This window comes from Stegodyphus dumicola, chromosome X2, assembly GCF_044657685.1.
Source record: "Stegodyphus dumicola isolate Sdum_Otavi_A_Nest chromosome X2, ASM4465768v1".
Classification (NCBI taxonomy): Eukaryota; Metazoa; Arthropoda; class Arachnida; order Araneae; family Eresidae; genus Stegodyphus; species Stegodyphus dumicola.
Genome location: NC_140781.1, coordinates 132122186 through 132134666, shown reverse-complemented (window position 1 = coordinate 132134666; position 12481 = coordinate 132122186).

The window sequence follows — 12481 nt, the reverse complement described above, 5'->3', positions numbered from 1 at the left end:
TCACTAACCTCTCTGTCACTTTCTTCATGCCTTTATCCATTTTTTGCAGCAATTCCACTTTTTGTTTGATGAACATCGAGACTTGCTTTTGCTTTGTAGACTCTTTGGCAGCTCCAGAATCGGAAACTCTTTTTGACATAATCGAAAGTTCAAGCTTACTTTTATAAAATTGCTCTAAATAATAAGCCGGATCCAATTAGAAGATTAAGGAACAACGCAATCTGCAACATTAACTGAAATAGATAATTAGATAACTTTAGCCTAGCTTATACCGTCCGTTATGCATTAAACGCGTATGCATAAACGTATTATGCACATGCATAAACGCTATGCATGCGCAGAAAGTTTGTAGCTTTTAGGTCCGGATTAAAGACTTTGTACTGTATGTTATTTAGATTTGAGGTAAAGTCTTCAGATGGCAAAAATGTATCCATTAAAAAGCTCAGTAATATTTAAGATTTCAAAATGACATACATAATCAGGGAAACAGTGTTTTTCAATGATAGAGTGATAGTGTTAAAGAATTTGAGAACAAAAAATTTTGAAGCTGCTTTATAAAGGTTTATTTATTTATTTGAGTAGAGGAAACTACAGCCAGAGACAACAAGTGCTATTTTGTCACTGAATCAATAAAAATACCAAAAACACAATTGGGAGATGTAAAACTTTAGGGATTTAGGCCTACAAAACGTAAGAGAGTCTTTAATAACATTATGATATTGCATATTTGCCTTATGAAAAAAATTGGGATGGCTACTTAGGAATACAGGAATAAAATTTACCTTGCAATTAGATATTACCTATCAAAAATTAACCAAAGTGGCTGAATACTCTAAAATTATCAAATAAAATTCCTCAGGATATATCATCAAAACTTGAGGTAGTTTTTCCCCCTCACAGTACAGCTGAAATAGTTATTTATGATAATATACATACATTTTTCTAATAAAAAAATTAAACAATTTAGAATTTTAAACAGCAGTCTTAATTACACCAAATTGAATGTATCCACAGAGAAAATGGTTCAGAGAGCTTTAAACATTCTCTGTTCATTAGTAGTTGGGGGTAGATGAAATACATCAAGCTCTATTAGAATATTAGAAAACAAAGATTTGCTGGAATAAATATCTCATCTGTACAGACCCTCATAAGCTCCTGTCTTCATAAAAAATTACCAGCTACCACGGCAATCTTAAACCAAAAATAATAAAAGGATTTTACAGAACAAGCACACATTAAGAAGGACATAGTTACATTTTATCACAATAGGCAAGCCAAGGAAGACCAGCTTTTAATCAAGCAAAAAACATGTAGCAATGAGAGGCTATCACTAGGAGCTAGCAAAAAATATTAAACTTCAATATTATACTTTGTAACGACAGAAAGAGGCAGTAAAGCAAAAAGCAATTTGTTTCCACTGAGAAAATGTAGAAGTTCGCATAGATTATTCTGGTATTTTGATGTAGTTATCTCATCCAGGCTGTCAAAGAGAAGATTTACATAGCTTCAGAAATATCAATGAAGACATACAACAATGCATTCAAGACTCGAATAATTAGGGTAACTACTTATGCAACTAGAAAAAAGTAGAACTGTGAAACAATTATCTTGATTAAAAGGTTTTACTTTATTATAAATTATTAAAAATAATTATAAAAGGGGATACATATTTATGAATTGTATCTGGCTAATATTATGAAATGTATTGCCTGTGGTAAGAGAATATAGTGACTAATGAAATCTAGTTTCACTGTTATAGTTGTCTTGTAATAAGAAGATATTATTAATGTTAATAAATATTTAAACGTCTTAGTGAAAATGTAACAGAGACAAAATAAGAAAATGTATCGTTTTATTTCTAAAAACAATAACAAAATTACAATAAGGATTATTCCACTTTATAAAAGGCAAGACTATATCAGACAATATTTTAGTAATAGTAAAGTGCTTCTTCATTATTATTTTCCTTTTCTAGGATCTTTATACGTGATACATATTTACATTATTTTTATGCACATTTTCATTTCTTAACACCTTTTAATAACTATACTGCAAGCCATTCAAAGTTCAACACCCAAGAAAATGCATTGAATTAATCTAAAATTTATATAATATGTAAACAATCAAGAATAATGTAAATGTAAACATAAATGATTAACAGTGCAGCATATGCATAAATTATGTGCAACAATATGCTCTGTGTTCATCAACAAACTTTGCTCATGGAAAGATCAAGTAAACCTATCAAAATATACAATAGGTTTCAAGCAGTAACAGAGAACTACAGGTTCGAGAGGGTGAATTGTTAACTCAAAACACTGTTGCTTGTGTTATAAGAATGAAGGCATACTGATGAGATGCGTTTTTTGAGAAAGGATGAATCTCCCCACATGAAGGTTCGCAATGCCCATGACATGAGTAAAGAGGAAAATAGAAAACTGGTGCACATGTCTATGTGCAAAAACCAAGACACATCAAATGAGACCAACCTTCTTAGTCTGCACATGTGGTAAGATGTCTTCTGCAATGTAAACCTAGAGAGGAGTGAAGAAGACAATTCGTCTATGGTGGCATACTTTTTGTGTGGAACATAATTTTATAGGATTAAGGAAAGCTCACTTTGATTATCTACTTACAGTTAAACCTTGAAACCCTCGTGCAGCTAGCCCATTCTTTGGAATTTGACCCCACACTGAATTATCAATATTCAGTCATCTTTATACACTCTAACTGCTGAGGTGAAGATCCATGAGATGTTGAAATGCCCTAAAAATTTAATTAATGTAGAACCATCAAAGAATTAAAAATGGTAACTTGTGTTTAAGAAATCTTACTACACTGCTTATAACAATACCAGCTACATACATAAAACAAACTACTATAATGTGACTGATGATTTTGCTAACAGAAAAAACAAGTAAAATAGTACTTAGCTGTTATTTATTCCCCTGTATGTTGTTTTGACATTTTATAAATTTTTTGGTGGGCACTGGATGGGGCACAAATAAATCACCCTAGGTGGCAAAAGTTTGAATTATGCAAATGTTACAGTGCAGATTTTTTTTTAGCCGACTATTGTTTTAGCAACTACTAAAATGCAGACGATAAGAATACTAAGCAGTGGTAAACAACTTGTCAACTCGTATCATCTTTTCAAATGAGTCAAACATCTATGTACAGCACTATGAGGATGAACCTGTGTTTGATAGTAACAAATAAAGAATTAATGTAACATGTATGATGCAAAGCTATACAGGTCTTGCACTAAATGTTTTGAGTATCATTAATCATTCCAGCTACTGAATACAACATCGAGACTTCTAAAATTTGTTACTAAACATTACTGAGGTACTGGAGCCTGTAATGATACCTATGAATAGCTATAGGGTAACTGAAATGCAAAGTGATGTTATATGCTATATCCAACAATTCAAAGAACACAAGTTCTCACGGGTTGTGGAGTGTCCATTGTGTGTATGCGACAGACTGTCGCCAACTGCCTGTTTCTCGAAATAATTTAGATAGACCTCCCAAAAAGACGTTCTGAATTTTCCCACGGAAAATTTCAGTTTCTCAGGCTGTCAAGACAGTATCTGAGAACAAATCAGCGCCTGTTAACCAATGGAGAGATCAAGGATCAAGGAAGTGCAATTTACGGAGTTCATAGGCAATTACGCCTTTACCTCCACATCTTCAAAGGAAATTAAATCATCCGAAAGAGGGGATTGTCAAATAGGGTAAAAATTTTGATAAGCCGAATGACTTGGAGTAAGTGCTTTCACACTGAGTCAAAAAAAGGCAAAAAACTCAGAAGGTCTTAATTTTGCGCCGAAAAAGGGCCAGAATAATTTAGATAGGGGCAGCCAGAAAAATTTTGACTAGAAAAATAAAAGGTGAAGTTTCCTTGAACCTTGATAATCATTTTCTTTGCATACGTCAGATGAAGAATACGCAGGGGAATTCCGATGCGCGTTCTTCGAGGTGGGAGGGAGGGGGGAACCTGTTTACAGGTCGAAAAAGTAGTTCTGTCAGTGATCAGCTGGGAGGGAGAAGTTTCATTTTTGACCGCTATTCAATGCGGTTTTTAAAAGCCAAAAGGACGCTGTTAAGCGCCTAAGAAAGTTCCTTTTTAAAGGAAGAGAGAAGTTAAAGTTTAAAAAATCTTTTTCAGTTTTATTGCATTTGATAGATTAAAGTATGTTAAATCAGTCCTATTTGACTGTGATGTTTCTTATTAAAGAAACGTTAAGGAGGTTCCTCGAGTTAATGCCGTGTGCATTAAAGAACTTTAGAGGCGGGGGGGGTTAAGGAACGAGAGGTAGCTATTCACGTGGCTATCAGTGTGCTCATATCTAGCCCGTTTAAATGGCAGAGCTGAATATTCCCTGTTAAGAACCGCTCTGGGGCTTTTTCGGGAAGAAGCAACAGCAGTATACGGGTAGCATATGAAGCACAGGATTTGCAACACGTTGAATATTTTTGAAAATTTTTTCCGAAAGTCGCTGTATATAGCGATTAATGGGCATAATTTTGAGGTCGTTATGAATCTCTTCGTTCCGTACAAACCACGGAGCTTTTAGAATTTGCCAAAGCATTTTAAATTGAAAAATTTGGACATGTTTTCTATTAGTCAGTGCACATGGGCCCCATACGGGACACGCATACGTAAGAACCGGCCTAATCATTGATTTGTAGAGCAAGATTTTGTTATCAGTTGACAGGTCGCTATGACTAGCTAAAAGGGGGCGTAGGGCGGTTTTGACAGCTGTCGCACCCGCTATGATTTTGCGGATGTGAGGCTGCCAAGTTAATTTTGAGTCTAGTAAAATACCTAGATATTTGTAAGAAGAGACCCAGGGAATGGGTTCACCGAAGAGCATTAAATTAGGTAAATTTGGGATGTTTCTTCGGATGAACATAGTGGCAGCACATTTTGCGACATTAATTTTGATTTTATACAGACCGAGCCAGAGTTCTAAGGTCGAAAGGTAACTCTGCAATTGTGAGATTACCTGGAGAGTGTTGGAGTGTTGTGAAATGATGGCTGTATCGTCTGCGTATAACGCAAGATCGATATTTGGGGCCTTAGGAATATCATTTACATAAAGGTTAAAGATTGCGGGGGCGAGGAGACTTCCTTGAGCCACCCCAGCATAGATTGGGTGGGGAGAGGAGAATTCGTGGTTAACTCGCACGCGGAAACTGCGTCCGGTCAAGTACGAGTTAATAATTTTAATGAGATGAGCCGAAAAACCAAGCCGCATGAGCTTGTAGATAATCCCGTCATGCCAAGTCCTGTTAAAGGCTTTGGCAACGTCTAGATAGACAATTCCAGTTTTCTCTCGCTTACGAAAGCCTTCATGAATGAATTCCACTACACGGAGTAACTGGTGTACCGTGGAGTGTTTAGGTCGGAAGCCGAATTGTTCCGGGATTAGTAAATTTTGATCCCGACAGAATTCATTCAGGCGATTAAGTAAGACAAATTCATAGATCTTAGAGAGAGAAGATAACAGACTGATGGGTCTGTAATTGACGGGCAGGTTTAAATTTTGTCCCGGTTTTGGAATGGGGACGACTGCTGCAATTTTCCAGCAGTCGGGGAAATAGCTTCTCCTGAGCATTAAATTTATGAGTACCGTGATCCATACGATAAACATAGGGGGGGGAGTTTTTGATCATGCGATTCGAAATAGAATCTATGCCAGGTGCCTTATCAGGTTTCAATTTGTCTATGAAAACCATGACTTCAGAAGGGTCCGTTGGCCTGAGTTCAAATGTGGTAGGTTGTGTTAAAAAATCTTTAACCCGTGCTTGTATGCGCCCCTGTGTAACCGGGCGGTTACAGTAGGAGTCGTGGTTTGTTGTGAATTGAGTTGCAAGGCTGTCAGCTATGACATTCGCCTTTTCTGAGTCAGTGTAGGCGCTGTGCGCCATCGGCCGTTTGAAGGGGCGGAATGTGTGTTTTATGTTTGCGTAATCGGGCGGCTGCGCGCCAAATCGATTTGTCTTCAGTCGTTAGGGACTCAATGAATGTTTTCCACTCCGCTTGTTTTAATAAGCGGGTTTCGGTCCTTATCTCGTTCTGTATCTTGCGAAATTGGGCACGGATATTGGGATCTCGTGACCTTTGCCAAATTCTTCGCAAGTAATTTCGCTGCTTAATTTTGAATTTAGTCTCAGGTGGGAGCCTAGCACCTGGATGTTTGCGTGGTTTTGAAGCCGCAGCTCTCGCTTCTTTCAGTAAAGACTCGAGACTTTTGATATGCCTGTCAAAGTCCGAATTGCTGAAAATTTTGATGGGAGGGAGTCAAGTTTTTTCTAAAATAAATCTAAAGTCGTCTCAATTTGTTGAGACTTGCTCCTCTAATTTTGAGAATCGATTTTGAATATCTAGGGTTATCAAAACGGGGTAGTGATCAGAGTCCAATTCCTGAATCACTTTTATCTCATGCCGAAAAAATATATTATAAAAGGCAGCCAGATCAAGAACTGCAGGGGACCCTCTAACAGGGTAGAAAGTCGGGAGGGTAGGAGCTATGATCTGTACATGGTTACTCTGGCACCATGAATTTAGACTAATACCATACCTGTTCCTATTAGAACAAAACCATGCGGTATGGCGTGAATTTAGATCACCAGCAATTATTAGGTGATTTGAAATATTCAAAAGTTTATCAAAATCACTGACAGGAAAAGCTGGCCTTCCACGTGCTGTAGACAGTGGAGGTAGATAAGCTGAGACTATTGTCAGCGGGGAGGAATTTTGAAGGAAAATTTTGATGATTGTCGCTTCCAAAAAATTTAAATCAGGGGACGGTATCATGTGATGCTTTAACGAACGCTTCACATAGATACAAGTGCCACCACAGGGATTTCTGCCCTGTGACACCCTGTCAGTACTATAAATGTCATAATTCCCAATTTTGGGAGTATTCCCTGGGGTAAGGTGAGTCTCTTGGACTAAAAACACGTCAATATCGTGCTCTACTACAAAATCACGAACTTCGTGAATTTTTGATGTTAATCCATTGGCATTCCACGTGCAAATGGTCAGTTCTCTGGTGGTGTTTGAACTGTTATTCATAAAATTAAATTTTAAGCCGTTATTAAAGGTTCATCACTGAAAAACAGAAGACATGGGTCTAATAAAGCCAAATTAGGTTGAAAGCTCAACATAGCTTTCATAAATATAAAATGCCCTCATTAAAGCATCTGCTTGCCTGAGTTTAGGCATTGCTTTTTTGAAGGCAAGGAGCAGAATATGCTTGTCTACCGCTGGGTCGCGGGAGATTTCAATTAAGCATTTAGTGTAGATGCAAAGACATCGTCTGAATCATTGCTACACTCTGCTGTGGCTGACACTGCTGGGGCTGCAGGGGCTTCTGCAACCGGCAGTCTTGGATTCGTGGATTTGAATCTGTGCTCGGTGGTGTTCTTCACCATCTGTGCATAAGATGGTGAACTGACGTTGCTTGGGGGAGCAGGCATGGGACGTCTTGTCTCAGCAGTTGCTGGGGGCTTAGAAGAACCCTGCGGGGGGCTGTCTGAGCAGCTACCCTAGTCTTAGGCGCGGAATTTTTACCGCGAGCCCGTTTATTACCTGGGTAGCGGGGACAAGATTTATATGAAGCAGGATGATCTCCACCGCAGTTGCAGCAAGTGGCAGGTACATCTAAGCCTTTGGTACACTCACGTGCCCAATGGGGTCCAGAGCATCTGACACAACGGATTGGAAGGGTGCAGAGTTCCGAAGAATGGAAAAGGCCCTGGCACCGAAAGCACTGAGTAGGGCCCTTGCGGCCGCGGTAACGCTCAATGCTGATCTCTGTGCCCCACATGTCAGTGACGGCAAACAGATGATCGAGGAAGGGGTGTGGGATAACTTGTAAATAAACAAGTGGCATTGGGTGTCTGGAGCCAGGCTGAGTAAGCCGAACGATGCGATGCACTTTAAATCCCATCGCCTCAACTTCCTCTTTGATATCCCCGACGTCTGTTTCAACAGGGAGGCCTCTGATGACAATTTTGACTGGCCGGTCCTGCTTTAGATCGAAAGTTTTGAACTGGATGCCGGCTTGCTTCATCCAGCGGGTGACCTCCCTGAACTCCAGCTCTGTCTGAACAAAAATTTTGAGATAGGGTCCAGTCAGGATGCTCCGTAAATTAGGGGCAATTTCTCTCATGAAAGACACTTGTGTCTTCCAGTTTTTGCTGCTTTTGAGATGTATTGCCGGAATCTCAGACAGCCGCGGGGGGGGGTACGTTCCGTGCCTGCTCGAAATTAATTTCCTCACTAGTACTTGCAGTAGCAATTTCTGCGTCATTGGATTGATCGCTGATTAATGAATTTTTAATTTTTTCATACTTGTTAGTACTCCTCTCCTTTTTAGGAGTAGCATTTTTTGACGTGGCTGTCAATTTGGAATTTGGAATATTAGCATTTGCTTCTTTAGCGTTTTGAGCCAAATCATCTATTGTGAGATCCACAATAGGCGCCTTCCCTTGCTTTCGAGCCGCGGGGGTGATAAACCCGTCAGAGTCGATTGTCTGCGTCTTTCGCTTCCGCGATGACGTCGACTGGACCGGTTTCCCTCGCACCTCGTGCGTGGGAATAGATGCCTCTTGCTTTCTAGAATCTTCTGCGGATTGAGCGGCAGCCATCTTGGCTAAGCGCTCGCTCTCCAATATATATAGAAATTCCTCTCTGGTTGAGGGAAGGTGAAAAATGGGTACATCTAGAGCATTAGCAATGTCATTAATCTTGTGAAAAAGTGACTTACCCGCCCGGTCGAGCTGGTCGTATCCACTTGCATCTAACGGAGTGGGAGTTCGCTTCATGAAGCTCTTCTGCCGTTGAATTGCCTCAAACTGTTGCTTCAGGTCGTAGAACTGTATCACTAGATTCATGCGCTCGTCATCTGGCGACGCTGATTGCACAGAGGGAGCCTGATCCCTGATTTCACTCATATCTTGATCAATAACAACGTCACCCTCGCCGTCCATCCTCGGAAAAAACCCAATGGAGAGATGCTCCGAAAAAGACGTTTAGCGAATCACTGCAGCAGACGCACAAGACACGCCCAGAAAACCTGGACATAAAAACAGTGAGGGAAAATAATTAGAGAGATTAGTCTGAAGAATACGCAGTCGTTGCGTAGAGAAGAGAGAGCCCTTCTCTTGTATTTTACGGCTCGTCCCGAGTCGCTAGTAAGCTTTAGAGAGCCCTTGCTCTCTTGTGTATTTTACGGCTCGTCCCGAGTCGCTACTAAGCTCTGTCAAGAGCGGAGAAAGAAACTCTCAAAGAAGCGTAGCCGGACGTTTTCTCCGCTACCTTTGTTTGGACTTTGTTTGAACTCAAGTGATTATCGTTTCCTATGTAAACGGACTATTTTGCTAAGCAAACTACTTTGTTATGATAAGCAGTTGAACTTACCTTAAAATTCAACTTGTGTAATTTAGCACATATCCTTCAGTTAAATAAATATTTTATTTACGCTACCCAAAATGAAAATCTGACTGTTCTCAAATCGCTACAATTCACTGGATATGATGACTATTGAATATATCAGATTTAATGTAATTAGCACGCCAGACACTAATATTTACGACCATGGGCATATTCTGTTTTAAAAGTATACAGATTGACATACTCCACATGTAAATCTTGTGCTTTACCTACTCTACAAGAAATCCCACAACAGTGACCGTTATTACTTATTATAGTTAAATGAAAGCTTGGTACTTTGCAGTCCACAAATCTACTAGAAATATCTAAAAAACGTGATTCCAAAAACTCACTTCTATATTTTGCAGAAAACTTCAACTTTTTTTTTTTAACAAAGTTCATAGATTCAACTTCTCTTAAACAAAGTGACACATCTTCAATACATGTAATTTGTTTCCTTGAAATGTAAACTTGTACATCTTTTAGGAATACCTTGATTGGAGAAAAAAAGAATGTAATACACAGTGATCTCAAACATAATTTAAAGATAAGATTTTATAATATATGGGAAAAATAAATTAAATAAAGAGATAAAATTAACCTTTAAACTCATAGTATCTTTTTCAATTATTATTCTTTTTTCACAGGTATATTCTAGAGTCCAGCGAGCACATATAATAAATTCACCCACAAAATTAATGGTCCACAATGAATTTGGTTTCAAAATTGATTGCAGACTATCAATCAAAGCTGCAAAAGTATAACCGCTTTTGGAAACAATGGTGATGGTGTTATTAAAATTAGGTAATTCTTTTCTTTTCGTAGTTTGAACAAAATTTTGAGATGAAAGTCCTTTACGTTTTTTTTTTCTTCCTTTCTGACATTTTTAAATTTTGAGACACATATGGGAAAATGGAAGGTATTGCATCTTCACGAAACCTTGGGACTCCCATTTTCAACCGTGATAATGTCCCATCTGGCAATTTTGTTTCATAAACTCGTCTTATGTCCTTCTTTTGAAAAGGAAGTTCACATACACCATCAAATGGTGTGAGAATTTTATCCGCACGGCGAATTGCAAGAGTCCATTTTTTCAGAAGAAAAGGATCCTAAAAAATGTAACAGTTCCTAACACATACAACAAATAAAGAATAAATACCATGCACTCAATATAAAATAATATCCAATGCTAATTTAAATTTATTTGGTACTTTGATTATCCGCACCCTTACAAAAAGTAGCCTATTTATCATTAGTGGCTTTATGAATTGACAAAAAATGTTTGCATGGCTAACGTTATGGTTCATAGGTACTGTTTGTTCTGTTTATAAATAATATTAAAAAGAAATTTTTTTGTAAAAAATGAGAAATTTTACAAGAAAAAAAATTACATGGCCAATATTTATATTACAGATGGTGGAATTATGGTTAAATATAAGGATGTAAAAGCACATGTGTGGTACATACACGCGTAAGTTGTTTGCTATGCATGTATACTCAAAAATGTACCAAAAACATGACAGTTCTGCTGAAGTTGAAACAGGAGGTATCATCAGAAAGTACCATTTATTTTAAAGCATCTATTTGATACACTCTCAATCAAAAAGTGATATATGTGTCAAGATTATTGTAATCTTCACTTAAGAAAAGTGTTTAATTCTTACTCAAGCATATTTCAAGATATTATGATTCAGACCATGTTACTATGATAGCAAAAGAAATCACCTGATATCATTTCCCCCCCCCCTGGTGTATACACAAGTTATGTTTAAAGCTTAAATAATCTGCATTCTTATTAAATGTACAACACTATTATGTTTAAAGAAAGGCTAAAATAATATAATCAAAAATAATCTGTTGTTTAGCAAAAATGCTAATCGTGTCTCAGAGATGCATTGGACACAACATGAAGACTGACACACAACGGGAACCACATTTCAAAATCTTAATCCTCACAAACAATATAAAAAAAGAACTATATGCTACTTTATTATATACAAAAACTGTCAGATGTAAAATGTCATATTGTAAGGTTGGACATCTGCTAACAGCATAACCTTGAAATATTAGCGATTTTGTATAAGCACCATAAATGTTTTTGTGTGAAAATGTCACGTTTTGAGCCAAATGAGCACCATTTGTGAGAACTTTTGATTTCCTTCTCTAATCTGAAGAAATCTGCAGCTGGGGAACATCAGTTGCTTGTAGAAGCATATGGTGAGGCTGCCTTAAGTGACAGAAGTTATCATCAAAAGTTTAAGAATTGTGAATTTGATGTTGGAAACAAAGAACAGAGCAGAAGAATGACAGTGTACGCGGAATTGGAAGCATTATTGCACCCAGATTCGTGTCAAATGCAAGTAGAGCTTGCACTTATATTAGGAGTGACTCAACAAGTAAATTCGGTTAATCTTTGGATTATGGTAACTTTGAAATTTTCGGCGACCAACCCTGCTACAGCAACCTGCTAGTTTGTTTTCTGACGCCATTTTGTTTTCACGAAGAAAAGGCATGCTTTTTTTTTAATCAACATTTTTTTCCAACAATCTGCTAGCCGAATCACGCTTATGCTAGAACTTTTATGGAACAAAAGTGCTTAATCATGACGAAGATTAGGTGCGAAATTGGGAGAAAGTGCAGAATCGCCCACTGCTTGCCGCGTTTTTAAGAATTGCACATACACGGTATCATCCATGTACACGTCGACCTATTTTCACTTAAAAAAAGATCCCAGAATTGCACAAAAATGGCATTGCGCACACTCTTGACTTTATCCATGTGCACTGCTAAAGTCCTAGCTAGTAACCTTTATCGCCTTACCAAAATGTCGCCAAACTACCTGTTACCATATTCCAAAGATTAGCCGCAAATTCATATAATTTAAAATCATTGGGAATGTTTCAAATACAAGGAAATTGGATTCTATATGAACTGAAGACGAGAAACGTTAAACACCGATTTTTCAGACATGAAATGCTGCTTGCCAGGCATAAACAAAAGGGGTTTTTGCATTGTATAGTCACTGGAGATGAA